Source organism: Dendropsophus ebraccatus, chromosome 3, assembly GCF_027789765.1.
Source record: "Dendropsophus ebraccatus isolate aDenEbr1 chromosome 3, aDenEbr1.pat, whole genome shotgun sequence".
NCBI lineage: Eukaryota > Metazoa > Chordata > Amphibia > Anura > Hylidae > Dendropsophus > Dendropsophus ebraccatus.
In genome coordinates this window covers 152,111,572-152,138,657 of record NC_091456.1, presented here as the reverse complement: position 1 = coordinate 152,138,657, position 27,086 = coordinate 152,111,572, and positions in this window count along the sequence as shown.

Here is a 27,086-nt window from a genome sequence, read left to right as displayed (position 1 = left end):
ATAGAATATGGCTGTGGCAGACTTTATCAGCAGGACGCCAATCTAAAAAAATTGGTGAAAAAATGTATAAAAGTTATAGGGGTCATAAGCACACATTTTTTATACAAAATGTTTTTTTTTTTTTTTATAGCAAAACAAAACAAAAACTATGTGGTAAACTGTAGTGAAAAAATATTTTTTATTTTTAGTATTGTTACACAAATTTGCATAATTGTACATCCTACAAATATTTTCAACAAAAAATAAGCCCCCCCATACAACTCTCTTGGGGAAAAAAATGAGTCTTAGAAGGTAATGAAAGAAAAAAATACTAAAGCCAAAAATGGTTATTTAGGGGATCAAGAAAAAGGACAATGGGGGGGGGGGGGGTAGCTAGTCTGTAGCTTCTTTGAACAGAACCGGTCAAAGGCTGAGAGAAACTGCTGGCCTGGCCCAACATATACTTTTACGCATTCACATCAATTACACTCCACTCCACTCCAGATCATAAGTAAAATCGGGCGCAGGTCACACCAGGTGTCGAATATAAAAAAAATATTTATTAAATCTCACAGCACGTTTCGATCATCACATTTGATAAAGAAACCAGTCCAGTTTTGAAACGTGTTGTGTGTTTTAATAAAAAAAAAAATTTATATTCGACACCTGGTGTGACCTGCGCCCGATTTTACCTATGATTTGGAGTGGAGTGTAAATGTTTGTTCCCAGTGAGGACTTCATAGGAGAGGGTGTGGTCCGATCACAATTTTATATATGCGCTGTGGAGAGTTGTGCCTTATCTTTGCACAACCATCAAAGGTGGGCTTTTCCATCAGTTTGTGTATCCACCATGCTTTCTGAGGAGTCTGCACCATTGGAGCGCTGTCTTTCTTTTTTTTTCTTACATTTACATCAGTAACTCATTCACCATCAGTAACTCACAGGTGACATCTTCTCTGGAGTTGCTCCTTTTTTCCCCCCATGATATTTACCACCATGGCATTTCCATCTATGTCTCGTCTTTGCAGAATTTGATGCCCAGGCAGATTCATAGAGAGTGAATAGAGTGGTGGTATGCATGCGTAGCCAGCAGCTCCATCCAGTAGGGATTCCCATTCTCCAGATGGCAGGGGATACCAGTGGTCAAACTCCTTGCGATCTCTTAGTTATGTCCTACCAGATGGATACTGTGGATAGGGCTGGACAAATACCCCTTTAATGAGACATAATGAACTGTGGCCCCTTTCATAACTTACAATACACTATTCTCCCCTTTGTATATAATATATAATATTATATAATATACCCTTTAATGAGCTATAATGCACTGTTCCCCTTAATAACTTCCCCTAATATTATACTAATAGTCACTGCTCGGAGTCATCTCAGCTCATTTGCATATTGATCCCGCAGATGTGGCGCCACAAAAAATTACTACCACCTAGTGATGAAATAAGGCCACATCCACAAAGGTGTTTTTTTTTTTTTTTTTGTCCACAAAACAGATCTTGCTGGATCTGAGGATTTGGATACATTGAAAGCACCAATGGACAATTGGGACATCAGGCACAACATTTGGACATGTGCCCCTGTACAGCTTTATAAAACTGCTTGCATGAGTGCATGTTTATGAGGATTTCCCATCAGCATCCCACTGTTTGTGGCTGTCAGTTGTTTTCCTGCATAGAAGCTTATCTGGCCCAAGGATTGCATTAATATATATACAGTATGTTCTGTTGTATTGTTGCTGTAATCCGTAATCCGTAACATAACTAATAGGATTACACAGGAAACGAGACATCATTTCCTATATGGAAATTCTGTATTGTTGATATAACAGCCTAATGTATTATTTATCACCTTTCCTATATTAATTGTTTACAGTCCATACAGTATACGAGTAAAGATGGAGCTAATCTCTACTGCGAATCATCTATTTATGTCACAGCCCCGAGGATGTATTGTTGCCAAGGGAATAGTGTGATGCAGCTTTCAGCAATGACATCACTACATGAATCAGTAGAGAATGCAAAGTGCTGCCTTATCACCTTTAGTGAAGGACAAAGACGTGTGATGTGTTTGGACATGGAATGCAATATATTCTGAAGTACTAGGGATACCCAGCTACAGGCTATTCATGGAGGTCTCAATATAATGCACTTGGGGAGGCATCCTTATGTAGGAAGATACTCTCTTAGGGCCAGTTCACACTGAGCAAGATCGACGGAATTCCGCGGCAATTTCCCGCCGCGCTCAGTGTGCGCCGCGGAAATGCGCCGTGTTTGCTCAGTGTGAACTGGCCCTTACAGTTTACGGAATCAGAAAAATTATCTAATGTTTTAAAGTCTTCCTTGCCACCATCTGAAGTAGACGTCTAGCATCACACATGTGGTATTAAAGGTTGTTATAATAGATTCCTGAGTAACTTAGATTAAGAGCGTTTTGCAATAAGAGCCCACGGTTTTCAAAAATTGTAACTTGCTTTAAGAGCATTGTTTTGGTTTAAGAGCTCCCTGAACTATGTGGGAGGGTGAGTGGGGGAGGGGCATGGTCTGCATAGTGGGGTCTACAGCCCTGTATTCTGACCAAGGAAGTCTTCCACACCTTCCAAATCATGGCAGATCCACTTCAGGCTGGGGCTTGCATTAGGGGACAGGACTGTGGAGGTAATCTCTTTATAGCTGTAACCCCTCTCTCAGCGGACAGAGAGCGCTGTATTTATGTGACAACATATGTCCTGCTTATTCCTTCATGCTCTCTGCAGTCTGTCAGCCCTTATGTTTCCCAACCTCTCCATTCCTGCTATAATGTGCCTGCACTTATACTCAGCTATACACACTGCTGCTATTTTGTGCCTGCACTCACACTCAGCTTCACACACTGCTGTATGGAAAAGTTTCTGTCACTGTTCTCCTGCACAGCTCTGTAATTCTCACTTCCTGATTGGTCCATGCTGAACACAACCCCCTTCCCCATTGCTGTCATGTGACCACACAGACAGCAGCCCTCCTTCTCTATTCTGGCCTGTTGCACTGCACTACTGCATTATGGGGATCAGCTCCTTTCTGTATCTACAAACTGCCGCAGTTTTTTAGGTTTATGCTCTTACTATGCATTATGCACCACATGCTGATTGCTATACTTACAGTAACTTATAATATTACATATTCAGCTGTTTCTCGTTGTTTGTTTCATCTGTTCCACATGTTATTCAGAGTTTAAAAAATCATTATGTTGAACCAATTGTCTGCATTTCAGTGATTTCTTATTGGAAAATTTGCTTTGGTTTAAGAGTGGATTTGGATTACAAGCACGGTCCCGGAACGAATTATGCTCATAATCCAAGGCACCACTGTAGTATGAAGAATTCTCCCCACAGGTATAGTGAAGGAAGTTCTATTTCTCTGGGAAGAATCCTTCTAAACAAGTGGGGAAAATACCATATTTGTGGCAGAAGGTTATACCTACACTTATTGTCTATGAGAGTACTCTGCTTTTAAAGGCTTTGAGCACTTTCTGCACTTATTATGGTGCCAAAAAACATTTTATCCATAGGTCTTTATTAAATGTTTGGTTGACTCTTCCTGCTATATCTTATGAAGGTCATTGTGTGAGCTCTGCCTTCCCTCTACACTTATACAACCTATAGGATTCTTCCTGCAAACTGCCTTGTATCAGCTTTCCTCTCTGTCTACAATCTGTATGAGCTGTCCCCCAAGATTGTACCCTAGTTCAGTATCTGAACTGCAAGGTTGCCAATCGTGTACAAATTTCAGGACAGTCCATAAAAATACTGGACTTTTTCCTATGTCTATGAAAAAAATATGTTGATAATATTTTAAATCATTGTATTGGACTATACACATGTAGACCTTATCATTTTTTATGATTTATTAGGATTTTCCAATTTGTCCATTAAAAAAACCTTGGCTTTTCATGATTTAAAAAAAATAAAATCATCCAGGAAAAAGAAACATTAAGGTTACCAGCCCTGCTGAGCTGGTGTGTAGTCCTGTCCTCTTCCATGCCTCAATGTGTAAGAGTATGTTCAAGCGAACATTAAAGGGGTTGGCCACCTTTATTCTTTTTATTGAAATTAGCAGCAACAATAAAAATAAAGCATTATAGTCCTTGGAAGCCATGTTTGGTAACCCTGCCCCTCTCCAGTCCCTCATCCTCCTGTACCCCGATTTCTCTATCCATACATGATGTCCTATAGAGGAGCATGTGACAGTACACATCACCATGCCTCCTTTATAGCAGTACATTGTATTAATGGAAGGTGCAAAGGCACAGTGGGGGACACAGTTATGTGCATTGTCACATGCTTCTCCATAGGACACCATGTGTGAATGGAGGAGCCGTCCGTTGGCACATGAGAATGGAGGACTGGAGAGGTGCATAGCTACTGAACTGGGCAGCAGTAAACCTCACTGATTTCCACATCAAAACCATGATGATTGACATGTGATGTCTGTTGCTGTAGTCCCGATCTAAATCTATTGAAATCAGTGAGAGCTTCAAAACAGATTACCAACTCCCTTGGAGTTTAAAGTGTTAAAGAAAAATGCTGGTGGTAGAAAAACAAAATAAAAACACTAACAGACACAGATTCTATACTCACGCTCCCTCCTGAGACGACCATCAAAATTCCTGCTGGCCGTGATTCCACGTCTTCGGGATCTTCTGCACTTTCGGGTTCCTCTGGCATCAAAGGGAGAGAAAAGGCTGCTGGTAAATGTGCGCACCAGCAGCCTTTTTTATTGGCTGGATTGCATCACATGGCTTCCAGCTTGCTCAGCCAATCAGAGCAAAGCAAGCTGGAAGCCATGTGATGCGTTCCAGCCAATGAAAAGGCTGCTGGTGCGCACTCTCTATCATTCATTTTAGAGGAAGAAGCTGAAGAAGAGGAAGACCAGGACCACCCCCCTCCTTCACTTGTGAGAACATCAACACAAAATGGTGGCAGGAGAAGAGGTCGACAGCGAATATCAAAGTATAGATCTTTTTCACTTCTGGGGGGAGGAGAGATGGAATGGCTCCAGGCAGCTAAATAGTAACACATAACAAAGTTATATAACTTTTATATTAGTTGGCCTTTAAAGAGGATGTAACATCAGGTACATGCTCTTTAATCTGACCCACGGATCGAACGGCGCCGGCACAGGGAATCCGGTGCTATAGTCCGTTTTTGGAACCGTGGCCCAGTTCCTGTGTACGGCGCTGTTCTATCTACGGGTACTGGGCCGGTGCTGAAGCCCAGGAGGCGAGCCGGCCCACCCCCACTAAGAGGGAATTCCCTCCCCTGTATGATGCGGCTTCATTGATTCTAAAGGAGCCGCATCATAGAGGGGAGGTAATTCCTTCCCAGTGGGGGCGGCCCGCCCGCCTCCTGGGCTTCAGCTACAGCCCGGGACCTGTTAGTTCCAAAAACTGACCGTGGCACCGGCTTCTCCGAGACGGCGCCGTTCGATCCGTGGGTCAGATTAAAGAGGATGTACCTGATGACACATTCTCTTTAAAGAAGCCAGTGGAGCAAGTGTAATGCTCATAACCTGTATGGTTTGTTCTTCCTTGATCTACATTGTGAAGAAAACCCTACTGTTTACAGAAAATGCTTAAGCTTATATTCGCCATGACTCTCTGCTGTATCATCGGAAAGACAAATATCCCTGTATCCGACCAGGCACCTGGTATACAATGCGTAACCATTTTACAACCTGCACTCCACAGTGTGAACGTGTTGAATGGTAATCCCAGCATCATAAAAACCAGACATGATGGTAATAATATTTTGGCTTTGTCTGCTTTATGAGATTAACTTTAATAAGATATGATAATGGTATAGATACAGGTGCTGTAATACACATGACACAAGGATGGAGAAGGCACGGCTCTCGCAGGGTAAATAAATGAGGGTTCCATGGCTGGGAGCCAGAAGCAATCCTTTCAGATGGAACTTGTTCATTAATGATAAAGTCTCGCATCTCCTTCACTTTGAGTGTGTTTTTCCAGCTCTGTTTTTAACTCTAATATTAAAGTAGGATTATCTGTTATCAGGAAAGTAGTTATAAATGTTAGATAAAGTTTCCCGTTTCAAAATGAGTATATAGCGCTTTATCGTGCCTGAACAAATACTGCTACATTTGGCATCCCTCAAGGGACTATTGCATGTGGCGCCAGGCATGCAGAACCAAGCAAAGCATGAAAACATGATACCATTATTATCAGGGGTATACACTGGATTTTATCACGGTGGAGGTTTAGGGCTGTAGACAATGGTGTACTCATTTCCAAATGAATGAACGCACATAAGCACTTGACAGTCATAGTCAGTGCCTTGAACAAAGCCTCCATAATAGTGCCTGCCATGTATACACCATGACAGTGCCAGCCACACTGCCCCTTAGTGCAGCCACATTGGAGCTACAGAATATGTCTCAATGGAGGCAACCCCTTTAAAATTAGAGATGCTATGTTAAAGGGGCTTTTGGGAATACTGTGGAGAACAATGCAGACTGGAACCCATCAGAAGGGCAGCTGCAGGGGATTGGGGCAGATGAACATGTTTTCATTTTTATTTTTAAAGCACCCCCAAATCCAGTGTAAAATATTTCGGATGCCCAGAAGATCCCATTAAGCCCAATGAATGACTGTACAAATAAAGTGCCAATGGCTTAAAGTGTCACTGTCATTTAAATTTGCACAGGCGATTTTAAGAATCTTTGTAATTGGGTTTATTAGCTGAAAAATGCATTTTTTATCATGAAAAAGCAGTTTGAAGCTCTTCCCCTGTGTGTTTATGGTTCTCTTATGGAGAAGGGAGGGGTGGAGGGAGATGAGGCACCAAAACAGGACAACAAAGATTTTATTTACAGCTACCTCACCGGCTATCTCCTCTGAAGTCAGCACTGACCTCTCTGACCTCGGAATACCGGCTTTCACGAAGGTCCCGCTGTGTAATCTTTTGTTCTCTGCTGTTGACTAATCTCCCTCTTCCCTCCTTCCCCCTCCCCTCTCCATAGATTAGACAGAGCACGACTGATGTAAAAGAGTCGAGATTTCCTGATAATGAGCAGTAAATGAGAGAGGGGGGGGGGGCACCTGGGAAAAGTCTTTTTGAATGCAGATAATGGCATATTTGCCTAATAACCCTAATTACAAAGATTCTTAAAATCATCTGTACTATTGATTTCTGGAAAAAAAAACAAAAAAAAACGACAGTGACACTTTAAGTCTGGTAGACTTTTTGATTACTTTTTGGAAAAAGCAAAAACTGTTTGAAAAAATAAGGTGTAATTAAAAAAATTTTTTTGACAAAAACTAAGCCAACAAATATGATGTGCAGAGGGGGCATTGACACGTTCCATTAGTATGTCCTGTGCACAATGTGCTACGGAATGGATTTTGGAACTCCCTTTTTCATCATTCATTATGATGCCATGACTTTCAAAACCATTTAAATGTTCACGCTACTGTACTGACATTGTAGAGCTGATTTACTTATTTGTTCCCAGCAGCAAATTTTTGGCTTTTTGTCAATTTTTCATGTCAGTTTAGTGTTCCAACACATTTACTAAAGGTAAGACAACCCAACAAAAATCCTGACAAACCCGTAATTTTTGTCCAAAAAAACACCAGATGGGTGTGTCATGGGTGTGTCCTTTAAAACCCACCACAACTGACAAATTTGTTACGAAAACCGTTATTCTTTGACAGGTGTTTTGAGTTTTAGTTTTGTCCTTTCGAAAATCTTCCAGATTTACTAGGCACGAGCCACATTAATGAATTTGACACACAAAAGAAAACAAGACACAACCGGCAGCAAAATGGTTTAAAGGGTCACGTTAATTTATCTAAAATCAACTGGTTTCAGAAAGTTCAGAAGTTCTGAAGTCCATTTCATAGCACATTATCCATATATATGGAGCATGCATAGACATGTAAATGCCCCCTTACACCAGGGGAAGACTTCCTTATTGATGCACCTCAGTTGTATGCCACACAGAAGGCACAGATTGTGGCCTTCTCCGTAGCATACAATTTCCATATCCCCCTGCTCACGTGATGGGTGGGCAGGGCTGGTGCTCCTAAGTTACAGCATCTAAAAATTAAAAAATGCATGTTTTAGTCCGTGGACAGTGCTGTATGGGCAGGGCTTAATGGCAGTGGTGCCCCATATCTCCGCCCACATCAGTGTGGTAGGTGGTGATGACATCACGAAGGGGGCAGGGCCCATGATGCCGATGTGGGTGGAGATATGGGGCACCATGCCCGTTAAGCCCCACCCCTATGGCACTGTCCATCAACAGTAACATGCATTTTTGAGGGGAGAGACCACCAAGAAATCTTCTATACGGTAAGATATGTTCAGAATATAGGCTTAGGTGAAATTTTTTTATTAAAGTATTGTATTGCCCTTTAAAAGTTATACGAATCCCCAATATACACTTATTATGGGAAATGCTTATAAGGTGCTTTTTTCCCTGCACTTACTACTGCATCAAATCTTCACTTCCTGGATAACCTGGTGATTTCACTTCCTGGATAAAATGGTGATGTCACGACCCGACTCCCAGAGCTGTGCGGGCTGTGGCTGCTGGAGAGGATGATGGCAGAGGGATGCTCAGTGTCCCTCCAGTGCCCTGTGTCCCTCAGTGTCCCCCTGCCATCGTCCTCTCCAGCAGCCACAGCCCGCACAGCTCTGGGAGTCGGATCGTGACATCACCATGTTATCCAGGAAGTGACATCACCATGTTATCCAGGAAGTGAAGCCTTGATACAGTAGTAAGTGCAGGGAAAAAAGCACTTTATAAGCATTTCCCATAATAAGTGTATATTGGGGATTTGTATAACTTTTGGGGGGCAGTACAATTCTTAAATAAAAATTTTCGCTGGACTTCTCCTTTAAGAATGGTGCTGAGAACTCCTTATATGGAACGTTTTTTTATTATCTCTCCCAATTTGTGTTGAGAACTTCTTAGCTAAAAGTCACAATGAAGAACAGACTTCTGCGTCCAGCCTTAGTGCCAATGTTTTTACCAGATTTACTTGCCCTATGGATCTACAGTTTCCGAATGTCTTTCCATAATGCTGTTCATTAGCTGCCAGAGAATAGCACTATGTAATTTTATAATTGGATTCTTAAGAAGCTTGCATAATATTTTTGTCCCCAATTAATTAGTTTGTTTTGGTTCAGACTTGGCACAGATAGCGCACTTCCCTCATTAAACTACGCGTCTCTCTGTACGTTCCTTTCAGCCTCCAGATGCTTTTTTCCCATCTTAAGAAATTTCTTTCATTGTCTTTTATTCAGATATAGAATTATGCATAAACAAGTAGCAAGCTGCAACGCTGGTAAGCTTCTACTTGTTTTACCTTAAAAAAACACTCATTAGTTAACCCCTTCAGTAGTGGCTTATTTTACAAATAAAAGGGGCATTCTAAGAGCTGAAATATATGGCTAAAGAGGGGAAAAGACCCATTACACAGCTGATAGATACTATACAACTCCATTTCCAGTGTCCCAGTACCCGTCTACCTGCTGCTGAAGTATATAGGTTGTAGTGCAGCTGTAATTTTTCTCCTTTCAGTTTAATCCTGTCAGGGTATTGTAAGTTAAACATGTCTAATATATACTTTAATGCAAAAAGTTGTGCAATGGTAAATTTACTCTGTGATGTCACCACTGGTGGATTCTCATTAGAAGTGTATGAGAAATGGTCACATGACCTTCCCTCAAACAGGCTTCTTGCTAGAAGTTACTAGAAAATTCTGTGTAAGGAGTCCCCTCTGTTGCCACCAGAGGCTGTGTCAGGAACTGTAGGCCTTGGGCATACACATTGCTAGCACTGCAGAATGTAATGTTAGCACTAATGATCCTCCCTGTCTGTTCTAATGCATGTTAGGATCAGAATAGACATTACACCTGGAAAATCTGTCTGTAGCAGTAGTAATTCTGTGAGCTGTTTATGAGCAGCCCTGCAGTTCCCAACACAGTTGGTGGTGCCTGCAGAGGGTCTTTGTCAGCACTTACTACAAGCTTTTGACTCATTACAACTTTTACGTTAGTGTTTTATGTAATCCCTAACATAGAGGGGTCCTTAACAATGATCAACATTGCCCTTCTATTACACCATCGGCGTTTCACATACCTGGGCTGAAAGGTCTGGTGTATATTTTGCCTTCTTTTCCATGACCCTTAGATTAATATGTAAATCCCTTTATTACGTGACAGACTGGTTCCTTGAGGTGAGTTTCCTTACTTGTGGCCAAAAGAATACAACTAGCAGAACTGGGCCCCCTCTCTCCATGGGTCCCATAGAAGCCTTGTGGTCAGTCTCTATGGAATCTATGCTCTTGTATGCTATTGTGCTCATTATATATGCAGCGGTGCCTTGGATTCCTTGCATAATTCGTTCCGGGACCGTGCTTGTGATCCAAATCCGCTCTTACACCAAAGCAAATTTTCCCATAAGAAATCATTGAAATGCAAACAATTGGTTCCGCACCCCAAAAATAATTTTATATTCTGAATAACAGGTAAGACAAATGAAACAAACATTTATAAACAGCTGAATATGTTATATTATAAGTTACTGTACAGCATAGCAATCAGCATGTGGAGTATAATGTATAGTAAGTGCATAAACCTGAAAAACAGCAGCAGTTTGTAGATACATGATAGGACTGCAGATCCTCATAATGCAGTAGCGTAGTACAACAGAGTAGAATAGAGAAGCAGGGCTGCTGTCAGAGGTCTGTGTGGTCACATGACAGCAAATGGGGAAGGGGTGTGTGCTCAGCATGGACCAATCAGCACTGACAGAGACTGCAGGGAGCATGAAGGACTGAGTAGGACATATGTGCACACAGTATAGCAGCACTCACTGTCCGGGAAGAGAGGGGTTACAGCTATGAAGAGATTTCCTCCACAGTCCTGTCCCCTGATGTAAGCCCGAGCCTGAAGTACATCTGCTATGATTAGGAAGGTGAGGGAGACTTCCTGGGTCAGAGTACAGGGCTGTAGAACTTGCTATTCAGACCATCCCCCTCCCCTAACTTGCCCTTCCACCCAGTACAGGGAGCTCTTAAACCAAAACATTACTCTTAAACCAAGTCACAATTCTGAAAAACTGTGAGCCCTTAAACCAAAACGCTCTTAATCCAAGTTACTCTTAAACCAAGGTGCCACTGTATATGACTTGTGACTTGAATGACTTGTTCAGGATAAACCACAATCCTATTATTATTGCTTTAACACAATACATATCAGATGGAACATACAATGGCTGCAATAGAAGAAGTGGATTTATAAAAAATATGTTACCAAGCTGGCACATAAAGCAATACAATGGAAAATTGTGCCTGACACTGTAGATGGCATGACTCCTGAAAGTGTAAAATCAATGTAAACCTGTACATGTATATGGCCGACATCAATGCCGCACAGACGTACTTTTACCTACCGCGCTCACCAGCTCCTGACGATTGTGATGTATATGTATACCACAGCTGGACCACAAACCACTCCCTCATATCTGCTCTATGGCAGAATAGACAAAGCCATTAATGTTATTATAGCTGATAATCCTGCTGGTCTCATATACATGTGAATGTTGTATGTTAATGAGAATCAAAAAACTACAACCATTACAGGGCAAAACCTTAAAATACAGTTAAGTAGGAATTAAATATATTACAGGCTATGTACTGTTATCGTTGTCAAATGGATTGTCTAATCTGTCCGGGTTGCCATGGTATCAGATATATTATTTATTCTTTCAGATTGTTTTGCATCAAAGAAAGAAAACAACCCCATTGAATTCAGGTGTTTAATTCAGTCCCCATGTCGGGTGGACATAATCCAGCACCTACCAATGCAGTCTGCCTTTACAAACATTAGTGATAGAATGGGGCGTTCAACAGTCAGATCATGAAATTTCTTACTTCCCACATCTTTCACGATCAGCCGTGAGTGGTATTATAGAAGATAGGAGGTGTATGGGAACCACCACAACTCATGAAACCTATGAAACTTTTATTTATATATCTAATATTTGTGTCAAAAAAGCGAAGCACTCCAAAATAGGGGGACAATTTAAGGTGGTTTATTGAATCCACGTACAGGCAATGCAACATTTCTGTCTCACAATCGAGACCTTTCTCAAGCATGTAAAATTTGTGTCACAAATTTGACCTCCAGGACCATGCTACGGCAGCGCCACAGCGAGCGCTTTGCCAGCTGGGCTGGGTCTTGTTATAGATCCCTGGCAACTGGCTACATGACCCCTGACCTCCTCTATAACGTCCCCTTATGCTTTTAACCCCTGCTAGCCATTAGTCTTTCTTGGAGGTGTCCTAAGTAAACCCTTGTGTCTGTATTCTTTGTCCTGCCATTCCTAGTTACCTGACTTAAGCTTTTGTACCTTTTGATCTTGCTATTTGGATGCTGTTTATGCACCACTTTGCTCATTTAGTTTTGACCTTGGCCCGCATGACTACCCTTTGTGTTTGTTTGTTTGTCTTGTCTTTGGTGTTTTACATTGTTGCAGGTTAGGAACTTTCACTCAGTTGTCCGCAGTCACCTAGGGCTGTCTAAGGCAGGTAGGCAGGGTCAGCTGGTGGGAGCAGGTTCAGGGCTTACAGTCTGTGTCCACCCTCGGCTGAACCCCACCTGCGGTTCTAACAATTTGTTTCAGACAGATGGAAACCAGTCACAGCTCATCTTGAGAAATGTATGCTGAGCTGTGACTGGTTGCTATCGGTCTTAGATTAATACATCTAGGCCAATGTGTCTTCAAGGTGACAGTCATAAAACAATATTTGGCCTGATTCAAGTCATATTCCCTTTTATCTGTCCTTTACTACAGATACCTGACTGCAGGACTACATAACATTGAATTTGCATAAAAATGACATACAGTATATAAAGGAGCTTTAAAATAGAAAATAATTTTTAATTAAGACCTGTAAAAAGTAGCTTGATTGTTCATTTAATTGGACAATACAACAACTATTCTTGTGAATGTGCACTTGTGAGCCTGTAGCTCTGTTCTAATGTTCCAGGTATGGAAAATCCACTCAAAAGGCAGCAGTGTTTGCAGACCTGTATTACATACAATGTGTTACATAGTCATGTCATTAGAACCTACCAAATATTTGTTTTAACTAATCTTCCTGTAAGTTCACTCGTAAATGGAAAATACATGTGTATAACAGTGTAGAAGTCGAGTCACAGGAAAGCCATGTAGCACAGAGATGTCTTTGGCCTTTGATAAAGACATTGGCATGAGTATGTGGGTTTCATTTATCCGAAGCTGTATCATTTTCAGGTTTTATATACTGCATATACAGTACATACGGTACTGAATGTTGTGCCTCTATTAGAACAGGTTAGAAGTTGCCATCTCCTGTGCCATCACTATGACATCCTATTTAATCGATTCTCTAGGAATGTATCCAGATGTTGCCAGTGCCAACTTCACAGTTGGCACATTAACGAAACATTTGTCAGTCCTAGAAGAAACAGCTTTATGCATTACTAGCTTAGGCTATGTTCACACGTTGTAAGACACCGGCCAGATGATCTTTACTGCCGCTGAATTCGGATGCGAACGCATTTGATGCGCCAGCATCCGAATTCCTCGCCGCACACAATGGAGTGTGCGGCCGGAGCGACACGCTCCATTGTGTGAACTGACAGGTTTCTGCGGCCACTATTCAGCTTCTTGCGGCACCGCTAGGGATCCTGGTCGGATTATATACTATGTCTATACACTCCGGCCGGGACTCCTTAGAAGGCAGCACTAAGTGAGTTATGTAGTAATCAACGGCCGTGATTATTATTACGAAACTTATGTAGAGTGAACATGGTCTTACTGGTAATAGATTCTCTGGACCAGGCATCAGACATGGTAACTTAGCACTTCCTTACCTATGGTACTTCCACTGAATGCCATGGAGTTTCTTGGGCAAAAAACAGTGGGGAGAAGCAGTACTCAGCTGAACGCTAGTCCCTGTCTGCCTGTAGATAATATAGTCTCTTAAAGGGGTAGTGCGGCGCTAAGCAATTATTCACAAAATAACACACATTACAAAGTTATACAAGTTATACATAACATATATGTTATGTATGTGAATGGCCCCCTTCCCCTTGTTGTGGTGCATTATACTTACCTGATTCGTGTCGACCCCCGGCCACCATCTTGTGACAATGATGTAGTCTTTGTGAGGCCGGCCGAACGGCTGCAGCGATCCCTCATGCCGGCCCCCCTCTGCCGCGTCATCAGCTGCTCAGTCGCAATTGGCTGAGCATAACTAAGCTCAGCCAATCGTGGCTGAGCAGCTGATGATGCGGCAGAGGGGGGCCGGCATGAGGGATGCGTCATCAGCTGCTCAGCCGCGATTGGCTGAGCGTAGTTATGCTCAGCCAATCACGGCTGAGCAGCTGATGACGCGGCAGAGGGGGGGGGCGGCATGAAGGAGGGCTGGTGCAGTCCCCTGGCCTCCCGAAGACGACGTCATTGTCCCCAAATTGGCGGCCAGGGTCGACACGAATCAGGTATGTATAGTGCACTACACTTCCGGGGGTGGGGGTGGGGACACGGAGAAGGGGGCCATTCACTAACATAACATACATCACAAAGTTGTATAACTTTGTAATGTGTGTTATTTAGTGAATAATTTTCTAACACCGCACTACCCCTTTAATTGTGGCATCTAAGTGGTCAAACAGCTGGGATTAGAGCTAGCTTAGTTTTTGCGCCCACTCTATATAGCCCCTTCCAATACTTGATGTAAATATATGTCAGATGTCAAAGAGAATTTAAAATGTAACTGTCATTTAAAATATGTTTGCAGAAATCAACCAGCAATTTTAAGAAACTCTGTAATAGGTTTTATTAGTACCCAAAAAGTTGTTTCCGAGCCTCTCCCCATCACTTCTTATCTGTGCATTATCAGGCAAAGTTGTTTTCATTACAAAGGAGCAAAGTGAAGACCTATAGAGGGGGGAGGGGGAAGAGTGAGCAGGGAGAGCAGATTCACAGGTCAGAAAGTGCTTATCTGGGAACTTGATGAAAGTAAATTGCAGGATGTAGTGTTTTGCTGTGCTGCCTTTTCTCCTCTCCATGCTCACTCATCCCCCTCAACCCCTCCCACCTCCATAGACCATAATGGATGGAGAAATCCTGCTTCTTCTGCAAAACAAAATTTTGACTACAGAAGAAAACTCTCTTGTTTAAAGTGTCTCTGTCATTATAACTTTCTAAATCAACAGTAGATGTGATATAAAGCAAGTTTGCAATATACATTCATTATTTTTTTTGTTTGTTTGTTATCATGCTGTAAAACAAAGCTGAACTTACCAAAAATCCAGGTCCAGTCTCCTGAAAACAAATTTTCTGACTGGTGGGGGAAAAAAAAACAGACTAAACACAGGAATTCTGGCCAGTACAGAGAGTCACGGCTCAATGTGTCCATCAATCACATGACTGCCTTCTCTCTGTGAACGCTCAGATGGCCTGGGATACATAGGACTTCCTGTTTTTATTTAGAATAAACAGTCAGAGAACAGAAAACTAAAAAATAACTAATTATTGTAAATTGCAAATTTGCTTTATATCACATCTACTGTTGATTTAGAGTTTGAAACTTATAATGACAGTGACACTATAATAAAACCTGTTGCAGAGTTTCCTAAAATCGCTTGTACTATTGATATTTATTAATCTCTAAAAAGTGACAGTTACACTTAGGAAGTGACATCATTAATTCCTGTGGACTCTGTATTCTAGTTTTAATCCGTTTTACAGCTCATGGATGCAAATGGTCCAGAATTGTATGTTCATTTTGCTGATTGTAGATCACTTGGCACAGACTACACTGGTTTATGCCAGCTTTTTAACACAGGGGATAGATTAGTGTGTGCAATTGTCTATATTTACAGCCCATAGTGGGCTGAGTCTTACTGAAGCTTTTCCGTGTCCAAATATATATCATGATATTGTAGTTGTTCTACCTCTTGCATTTCAATAGCCCTTATACTGTATGTAAGCATGAAGTACTATATTATTATTATTACTATTTTCTATAATGTAAAATACTGTTTAGTGGTGAACTGCGGCCTTGGACCCTTCACCTAATGAGTGTTTTGCTGACATGGTTTGCACAGAGTCTATGATTACTAGCGCAGTGATTATACCCTTCCATCCTTTCACTTACTCTTAGGAAATTAGATAATTGTGCTCTGGTAATTTCATGTCTGCAGTCATGAAGCTGGAACAAAACCAGAGTTCTAAGGAAAAGAAATCAACTGTAATTACTTAAATTAATAAAAAAAAAAAAGGTATATCCATCACATATTTCTCTAAATCTACAGACATATAAATCTTCAATGAATTTGTACAAAAATGCTAATAATATAGTTCCTAGAGTAAAACAGAGAAACATATTTTCTATACAAATCCATGTACTGTATTTCCTATTTGAGGGCCAAGCCGAGACCCAAAAGCAGGCAAGAAACAGTGGGAGAATAACAATGTCAGTAAGTCTGACTGTCGGTCCCATCTATATGTGGCTTCTTATAAACGGTGTTCATACTGTTACAGAGTGCCAGAAAATGACTGGCACATTTAAAAAAAAATACTTTTTGTCTGTACATTGTGCCTTAGGGTCCGTTCACACGTACAGTATCGCAGAAACTCGCAGATAAATCCGCTGCGATTCTGAGTTGTATGTTATTGAATGGTATTGTGTAATTGCAGCGTGTTATGAACATCGATGCGAGTTTACTGTGGATTCTGTGCGAGTAATCCGCAGCGATACTGTACATGTGAATGAACCCTTAAACAGAATGTACCAGTATAACTGATCATTACTATCGCGCACATTGTACTGGTGCCATCCGTTTCTCCCAACGCCGCCCAGTAAAGATGAGCGAATTTGCCAAAGTTCGGTTTCGTATGAACCTGAACTATCGGCTTCTGATTCCCACTGTCTGCAGCCTCCGTGAACAGGGTGGATACAGCCTTACGGACCACCCGGAAAACTGGGATACAGACATTGGCATAGGCTGTATCCCAGTTTTCCAGGCGGTCCTCAGGCTGTATCCACCCTGTTTACGGAGCGGGCAGACAGCGGGAATCAGAAGCCGATAGTTCAGGTTCATACGAACCCGAACTTCGGCAAATTCGCTCATCTCTAGTTCCTGGCGATTTGCCAATAAATAGCTATTGTGGTTGACAGTGTAATTAGACAATATGGCCAACATCCTGTCCGAAACTCCTATATAGGCCCTATCATATAGATTCACGGTAAACACACAAAAATTACAGAAGCACAGTGCAAATCCTTAGTCATATGGAAACATACTACTATATTATTATACTTGCAAAATAGAGGCTGTTAGCACATGTCTTTATCACACCGTGTAAACCCATTTATACCTGACAAAATTTTCTTTTTATGTACTTTTTTGTATAATCAATGCTACAATGGTACAAATTGTTCTCACTGTAATGGTTCTCTTTAGATAATGGGTAAAATGAGCTGCGCTTCATTTTACTAATAAGCCGCTATTAGATTATAACATTATTCCAAGGCTCCTCATGCTTCCAGTCTCATGCTAGCAATACACATTACATGGCTATTAGGCCGCTGTAGCTTGGAACAGTCATGCTCCTATTCTTACCGGAGACCCCCCCAAGGAGGTTTGTACATAGGAAACCTGTCATCACATTTATGCTGCCTAAATCTCTCTCTAAACCCAAACAGGTATAGATCTATCAATCTAAGCTGGAGGGACAGAAAGAAGCCACATGGAACCACCCCAATAACTCATAGTTAAGGCAGCATAAAAATGATGACACCTTTTAACAGATACCCAGGTGATGGTGTTTAAAAGAGTCACTGGTTGGGGCACATCCATTATAAGAGAGAAAGATGAATTGACCATCAAAGAGAAATCTTACAGTCTTCATTAAAAGTTTTTCAGAATACAGATATATCAAGTCCTATACAAAAAACACTTAAAGATTAGCTGTCATTAAAAATAACTTTTGACAAGTCATCAGTAGAGATAAGTGAGACAAGCCTCCTAAGCCCAGATTTGTCCCAAACTTTGCAAAAAGTTTGGTTTGCTACAGAACCTAACTTTCTTCAAAGTTGGGAGGGGTTGGGACAGGCAGCACCATGGCTTGTTATTGATTGAGTTGGCTATCACTCTTGTCTCTAGAATGACAGCCCACTTAGCCAATCACAGGCTGTGGTGCTGTCCCATCCCAGTCAGCCTATGATTTGCTGAGCGGGCTGTCACTCCTGAGTTCAGAGTGACAGCCCTCTCAGCCAATCACAGGTGCCAGTGCTGTCCCATGCTAATCAGCCTGTGATTGGCTGAGCGGGCCTTCACCGTAGAAGTTACCGGGACCAGAAAAGAAGGACCCCAAGGGAGCGCAGACAAGTATAAGGAGTGGCCTTTAGAAACCGCATTAAAACAGCTAAAAACCTGCAGGGGTTACATTAAAGTTCAGCTAACCTGCCGTACCGAACTTTTGAAAGGTTCTCTCATCTCTAGTCATCAGGCATGTCAAAAGTTATTGATCACAGCGGGTCTCACTGCTAAGACCCACTGTGATCAGGAGGTATAGCCAAAGTGAGAACACCACAGTCATCATTGTGCCGTGAATGATATTGCTCACAAAATATGGATAAAGCATAACAAGCTGAGATGGAAATATACTTTTAACTCAAAGAAATGCTGTTGCACGAGAAAAAAAAGCAAATTTAATCTGATTCTGCATTCTGCAAAAATTCTATATAACAGAGTGAGCTAAAATTCCACAACATTGATAAGAAAAAAAATCATACAAAGTTATAGAAAGCCTATAAAATGTCACTCTTTCACATTGGATTAAATTGTCTCTTTAAGGGATATTTACATATTAGTTGAAAAAATAAAATAAAAGTGCTGCAGAAGCCTGTACAGTAGCATTGTTTACCTCTTTGCCACAGTTCTCAAACCACCAAGAATCCATGTGTTTTGTGGGTCTCTTCCCAAGTCAGATAATTACTCAGTACTACAATTCCCAGAATTGCTTACCCTCAGTTCTTCAATACTACTCCCCTTCCACCCTGCCTACTCTACTCCCACAGCACTCCTGCTGCTGCAGAATATTACACCTGCTGTATCAAATATCTGCTCCTCTGCCTATGGCCTTGTTCAGCACAAGACAGCATGCTGTAAACACTCCTCAATCTCCCTAAATGTCCAATTAAAGATTTATATATACATGTGTATATGACAGTGAGATAGTGATGTAGGTTCTAGTTCTGGTCAGAGCTTGTGATAACTCAGGTGATGGAGCTTAAAGGGGTATTCCAGGGAAAATTAGTTTTTCCCCTATCCACAGAATAGGGGAAAAGTAGGAGGTTGCCGGCATCCGACCCATAACCCCCCCGGCGATCTCCGAAATCGACCACAGCCAGCTCTGTTATGAATAGACCCTCGGGTCGGCACGCGACCCGTGGCTCTATTCATTCCTATGGAGAGACAGAAAGAGCTGAGTACAGTTAATTTTTCCTGGAATACCCCTTTAAGCCAAGCTTCCTGAGACAGCAGAGGATGATGTCTCAAGGCAATACAGCTTAAGCCCCATCATTTGAGTGATCACCACCTCTGACCAGCACAACAGATGCTGAGACAACACCACACAGAACAAGGAAAGACTGCACAACTTCCTGTCAGTGAATCAAGCATACTGAAGCCAATACATTAAGGGTTATCCCAAAAAATGTAAATAATATTGACAGGATATGCCATAGCTTTCTGTTTGGGCTTAGAAAAACACCACTCCTGTCCTCAGTTTGAATGTAGGTTTTTTAGCTTTGTTCCACTGAAGTGAATAGAACTGGACTGTAATACCCCACACAACCTGGGGACAGGGGTGGTGCTATCTTTGCAAGAAAGCAGCTGGGTTTTTTCTAATCCTGGGTAACCCCTTTAAAAATCCTATGCACCAATTAGAATGCTGTCATGCCTTCAGTTTTGGGGTTGGTGGAGGTCCCAGAGATTAGATCCTCATTGATCCCCAACTTTAAATAAAGGCAACACGCTCCATTTTTTAATATGACATTTAATTTAGAAATCGAATAAAATTGATGGACAATAAACATCAAAGGGGAAAATACTTTCCATATCACTGCATATACAGTAACCGGGATCCGCCAAGTAGTCTGTGTCTCTTCAAGGAGAATTTTCAGATGTTTTATCTATATTAGTCACTGGCTGACGTTACACATCAAAGGTTATTTTATTGATGATCGTACCCATACGTGTCCCTGCAACGCTCCTACTTATTCCGGCTGAATAAAGCAATCTTGAAAAGGTCAGATCCTTCAGAACAATATTTTCAAAAGAACACATTTCATGTCATGAAGCGATTGTGAAATGTCCAAGTCATGAGGGGAGTATTCTGTAAATATCTTTGAAAAGTCAGGGGTCGTTTTATACGCCTACTCACCTTATACGCTGAAAAATATGGTATATACTATACATATCCGTATAATATATACTTTTCTGAAGTTTTCATACTAGGTCTGGTCTTTGCTTGTCTTTCAGTCCTGGCGGTTGTTCCATGTACTCAATTAATTCACCATGCAAGAAAGTTGTTTTAACATCAAAATGTTTTACCTGCATTCTATTTGTAGCTGCTACTAAAAGCGAAGTTCTGACTGTAGTGTTTTTAACCACTGGAGCGAATGTCTCATTGTAGTCTTCTCCGTATTGGTGTGACTATCCCTTGGCAGTGAGTCTTGTTTTATATCTTTCAATGGTGCCATCCGCATTGCATTTACTTTTTGAAATGACGGCCACAGATAATGTTCATTATTATTTGCAGTCGTCATCAAAAGAAAGACGTGTTTTGGTGTTGAATGACGGCCGTCATTTCAATTTTGTAGGAACATAAAAGGCCTAAAAGTCCATTTATAGCCTATGGTTTTTCTCCCTTTTTTCCCTCTCTGAAAGCTGTGATATTTCTCCCCAAGATGTGGTTTCATAAACACAGTACTTGCCTTGTACAATAGACACACAGGCACTTTATCTATGTTTTTGTTTTGTTTTTTTTCATTGGTTCTATATCTGAGGTTGGTTATGTCGGCTTACTTGTGATATTTGGGTTTATACTGAATTTATTTGCGCAGAAGATACAATCATGGTTTGATCAAGGTCCGTTTTGATTCCAGTGTGGTCATCACACCATCTTATAATTCCTCAGCATAAGCGACATTGTCACTAATAGTAACTCTCTCCGTTTTCTTTTCTAGATTTCGGTATCCTTTGCAATTATCGTTGTATCCAATACGGATTCTTTTCACTGTTCTGTTCTGAAGTTTGAAGCGTTTCTCTTTGGAGATATATTTGATAATATGGACATCTAGATATTATCAGATCCATTTTTGCAGTTCATGTATGCTGTCTGGATGTCTGTGGCCTAAGCTTCACATGTGGATACAGTCATTGGGGGAGATTTATCAAACATGGTGTAAAGTGACACTGGCTCAGTTGCCCCTAGCAACCAATCAGATTCCACCTTTCATTTTCCAAAGAGTCTGTGAGGAATAAAAGGTGGAATCTGATTGGTTGCTAGGGGCAACTGAGCCAGTTTCACTTTACACCATGTTTTATAAATCTCCCCCCATTTGTCTGTGTCTGCAGGGTCTGAATACTCATCCATTTTGTAAGTAGTGCGGATATTTTCCAATTCTGGCACTCACAGTATCACGATGAATGATAATGCCAGGAGTTCTAAGGTCCAGTCCGTAGCACACAGTCCATGCACTGACTATATTTATGGAACATGTGAATGGGGCCTTATGGTGGCACTTGACTGTCTGTTTTTCTTGTCCCATTCCTGGTAATTGATCTGTAGTCCCTCTGTAGTAATAACCTACCACAATTCATCTCTGGATAGTAACATCTCCACCTAAAACTCCATAGATGATAATTGTCATTGTTCATTTTTTGCCTCTGTCAATCTAAGCTCTTAGCTGCTGGCCATTCTGCTATAATTCTCTCCTTTAACCCCTAGATGACCTGGGGCATACCTGTACATCCTCGGTCGGGTAGGGAAGCGCAGAGGGGGAGGGGGGATGTCACGCCAAGTATGCTTTAAATCAATGGAAAACAGATGGTGTACAGTAGTCACTATGTGGTTTTTCAAATAATTTACACAACATCATGGCAAGACACAATAGTTTTGCTGTGATTATTGATGGACATTTTTATTGGATGGTTAAATGTCAGACCCTTTTACTTACTGTACTTGTATTTAGGAGATGAGTACTTCTGGAACATTCCTTGTATGACTCTGCTGTTTTCTTAAACTACACCAAAATTATACATGGAAGACCTCAAGTATGAAAATGAATCAATCACTGATTACAGAAATTAATGTTTATTAATCAATCACAGATAAAACAACATTAAAAACAAGACCTGGGGAGGTGGAAGACCACGCTGCTGGGACAAGTTGTTTAAAGTGCCAGTGCATCCATATGCATAATTTTGTAAACTATATAATATAATTCATCCAGCATAAAGTGCATAAATAAAAAAGTGCTAATGCCAGTTGCTACTGTACACTGATAGGTATCACATACATATAAACAAGTACATATGGATGACAAATATTGTTACCGATATGCAACACAGGTCCCAGTCCACTGGCCCCTCATCTCACACTCCAACGCCGTTTCGCACTGCTTCGTCAGGGCTGTTTTCTCGTTTGTGTCTGGGTTCTCTCTTCTGGGCCTATAACCTGCTGCAGATTGCAGCCCTCTGGAGCAGATGCATCAGCACACAGACATTTAGGAGAAATTTGCTTGTTTGCTTTACTTGACCAGAAATGCACAGTGCACGCACAGTAAAGAAAAACAGCTGTAATAGAGTAAGGACGTAAAAATAATGAACAGGCTCATTATTTATTTACCTGTTTTTTTCACACAATGCTGTATTTTTATCTATTCACATATTGTTTATTTTCACTCTGTTGTATATATCAGGTTCACATCAGGTTCACAAATGTTGCTGATCGATTGGAAAAGGTTAAACAGAAAAGATATCTTGTATGTGGATTAGGTCAGGTCCTTGAATTGGACTGTTTAAAATCTGTTTGCATTAACTGCAGTTCAAACATGAGCCTGACAGCGGTCTTTATCGTTTTGTTCACAAACTGAATAATAGGCATAGAAAACAGTCTGAAATGATTAGGTTGTATTTGGCTTATTGAAGGTTGTTTTTTTTTATTTTTTGTTGACATAATTTAGATGCTCCGTTAGTTATCAGATCAGAGCTCACATTTTAGTGTATAAAGATATGAATAAATGTATATATTTTTTTACCCATATCAATATTTCGTATCACTTATTCACTTTGACTAATATGAAAAATACATGTGAACAGTCAAATGCTGTTTGGTCAGCTGATCGCATAGTTCTAACCTGCTATAAAACCATTGCTCGTCAGCTGCACATAGCCACATGCAATGGGGATGTGAGCCAATAATGTAAGCAGAGGGCTTTAAAGGGACAGCACTACTCTGGTGGGGTTCTGTAACTCTGTTCCATTGAAGTGAATTGAGCTTAATTAGAAACCACATCTGAACTGGAGACAAGAGTGGTGCTGTCTCTGGAAGAAAGTGGCCATGTTTTTGTAGCACCGGATAACTCCTTTAAATCCTTTCTTTTTACTGGCTGTTACATTTCAGTGAAGTCTCCACAGCGACTTCACTGACAATTTGACAAGGGCACAACATATAAAGGCCGTATTACACGTAGAGATTAACATTTAAAGATTCGCTATAACCCGCACAACATGTTTTATTGCTGAACAACTTATTACATAAACTAATACGCGAATGATCGGCAAACTACCAACTATAATTTTTCAACATGTTGAAAGACAAAAATGAACGATTTTTCTATCGTCGTTTAACACAAACAGATAATTGCTCATTTTCGATCGTTATTGCAAATTTTTTATTAATAATGGCTCCGTGTAATAGGGCCTTAAGTATTTGTAAATTTAACCCCTTAAGGACCGGGCCTGAAATGGCCTTAAGGACCGGAGCAAATTTTATGAATTTGACCAGTGTCACTTTATTCATTAATAACTTCGGGATGCTTTTACCTATCCGGCTGATTCTGAGATTGTTTTCTCGTGACATATTGTACTTCACATTTCTTGTAAATTGGAGTCGATACTTATAACGAATCTTTATGAAAAAACTCAAAATAGCGTGAAAAATTGTGAAAAAATGCATTTTTCCAACTTTAAAACTTTTCTGCTTATACAGAAAATGGTTATACCACATAAATTATATATTAAATAGCATTAGCAACATGTCTACTTTATGTTGGCGGCATTTATTAAACTATATTTCATTATTTTTAGACAATAGGAAGCTTAAAACATTAGCAGCAAATTTCCAAATTTTCAGTAAAATTTCAAAATCAGATATTTTTAGGGAACTGTTCAGGTTTAAAGTGTATTTGAGGGGACTGTGTGTTAGAAAGCCTCACGAAGCACCCCATTTCAGAAACTGCACCCCCTAAACTCTGCAAAAGCACATCCAGAAAGTTTTTTAACCCTTTAGGGGAGTCACAGAAATAAAAGCTAAGTGTGTAAGAAATTTGAAAATTTTAATTTTCTGTGCAGAGATTTTATTGTAATCCAATATTTTTCATAATTATAAACCTATTACCAGAGAAATGCACCCCAATATTGATTGCCCCGTTTCTGCAGTTTATAGAAATACCCCATATGTGGCCCTATTGCGCTATTTGACGCAACCACAAGCCTCAGATATAAGGGAGCGCCTAGTGAATTTCAATGGCTCCGTTATTTTTGGTCATTTCTGACTGTACCACTTCAGGTTGGCAGAGGCTCTGGGGTGCCAAAACCTAAAAAACACCCCTAAAGGGACACCATTTAGAAAACTACACCCCTCAAGGAATGTAACAAGGGGTGCGGTGAGCATCTGGACCCCACAGGTGCTTCACAGATTTTCCAAACAATATGGCTTGAAAAAAGACTAAAGTATTTTTTACACTAAAATGTTGTTCTAGCCTTCAATTTTTCATTTTCACAAAGGGATAAAAGGAAAAAAAAAACACAAAACATGTAGCGCAGTTTCTCCCGAGTACGCAAATACCCCACATGTGGACATAAAGTGCCAAGCGGGCGCAGGACGAGCCTCCAAAGGGAAGGAGCGCCAATTGGCTTTTGGAAGCTGGATTTCACTGGAATGGATTTCAAGGGCCATGTCGCATTTACAGAGCCCTCGTGCTGCCAAGACACTGGAAACCCCCCACAAGTGACCCCATTCTGGAAACTACACCCCTCAAGGAATCTAACAAGGGGTGCAGTGAGCATATGGACCCCACTGGTGACGGGCACAAATGTGGAAAAATGTGACGTGAAAGTGAAAATTTTCATTTTTTCACTTTCATGGCACAAATGTGCCCGTCATCCAGGGGTCCATATCCTCACTGCACCCCTTGTTAGATTCCTTGAGGGGTGTAGTTTCCAGAATGGGGTCACTTGTGGGGGGTTTACAGTGTTTTGGCAGCACAAGGGCTCTGTAAATGCGACATGGCGTTCATCATCCATTCTAGCCAAATCCAACCTCTAAAATCCAAATGGCGCTCCTTCCCTTCGGAGGCTTGCCCTGCATCCACATGGCGCTTTATGTCCACATGTGGGGTATTTACGGACTCGGGGGAAATTGCTCTATACATTTTGTGTTTTTTTTTCTCTTTTAACCCCTTGTGAAAATGATAAATTCAAGGCTAGACCAACATTATAGTATAAAAAATTTAATATTTCATTTTCACGCCACATTGTTCCACATTTGTGTCCGTCACCAGTGGGGTCCATATGCTGACTACACCCCTTGTTACATTCCTTGAGGGGTGTAGTTTCCATAATAGGGTCACTTGTGGGGGGTTTAACTGTCTTGGCAACACAGGGGCCTTTTGAATGCAACATGGCCCCTCGAAATCCATTCCATCCAAATCCAGCCTTCAAAAACCAAATGGCGCACCTTCCCTTTGGAGGCTTACCCTGCACCCGCATGGCGCTTTATGTCCACATGTGGGGTATTTCCGTACTCAGGGGAAATTGCTCTACACATTGTGTTTTTTTTTATCTTTTAACCCCTTGTGAAAATGAAAAAATCAAGACAAGATCAATGATTTAGAGTAAAAATTAAAAAAAAATTACACTAAATGTTGGTCTAGCCTTGATTTTTTTCCATTTCCACAAGGGGTTAAAAAAGAAAATGAACACAAAACGTGTAGGGTAGTTTCCCCTGAGTACGAAAATACCCCACATGTGGACATAATTTGCCATATGGGCACAGAGCAAGCCACCAAAGGGACAGAGCGCCATTTAGAGGCTGGAATGGGGGATGGAGGCCATGTCGCAATTACAAAGCTCCTGTGCTGCCAGAACAGTAGAAACCCCCGACAAGTGACCCAATTCTGGAAACTACACCCCATAAGGAATCTAACAAGGGGTGCAGTGAGCATATGGACCCCACTAGTGATGGGCACATGTGTAGAACATGTGCCGTGAAAATAAAAAATACAATTTTTTTCATTTTCACGTCCCAAATGTGGCCGTCACCAGGGGGCCATATACCCGCTGCCCCACTTGTTAGATTCCTTATGGGGTGTAGTTTCCAGAATGGGGTCACTTGTGGGGGTTTCTACTGTCCTGGCCGCACAGAGGCTTTGTAATTGCATCATGGCATCCTCTAATGGGAATGGCGGCCATACCTATTTAGCTGGGGAAAAGGGACAATTCTAATTTATTTGGGGGTATTAGGGCAATTATTAGTTTATAAGGTTGAAAATGACAGGTGTCCATCAAACTCAACCTGTGTTGATCCAGGGGAAGGCAAAAAAAAAACCCTCGTGAGGCAGACTACAGTAGCCTCATCACAGGGAAAAATTCCTTCCCGACTCCATATTGGCGATCAGAATAATCCCTGGATCAACGTGACCCCTGAAATAGGAATAAGGGACAGAATTTAGATAATGAAGAA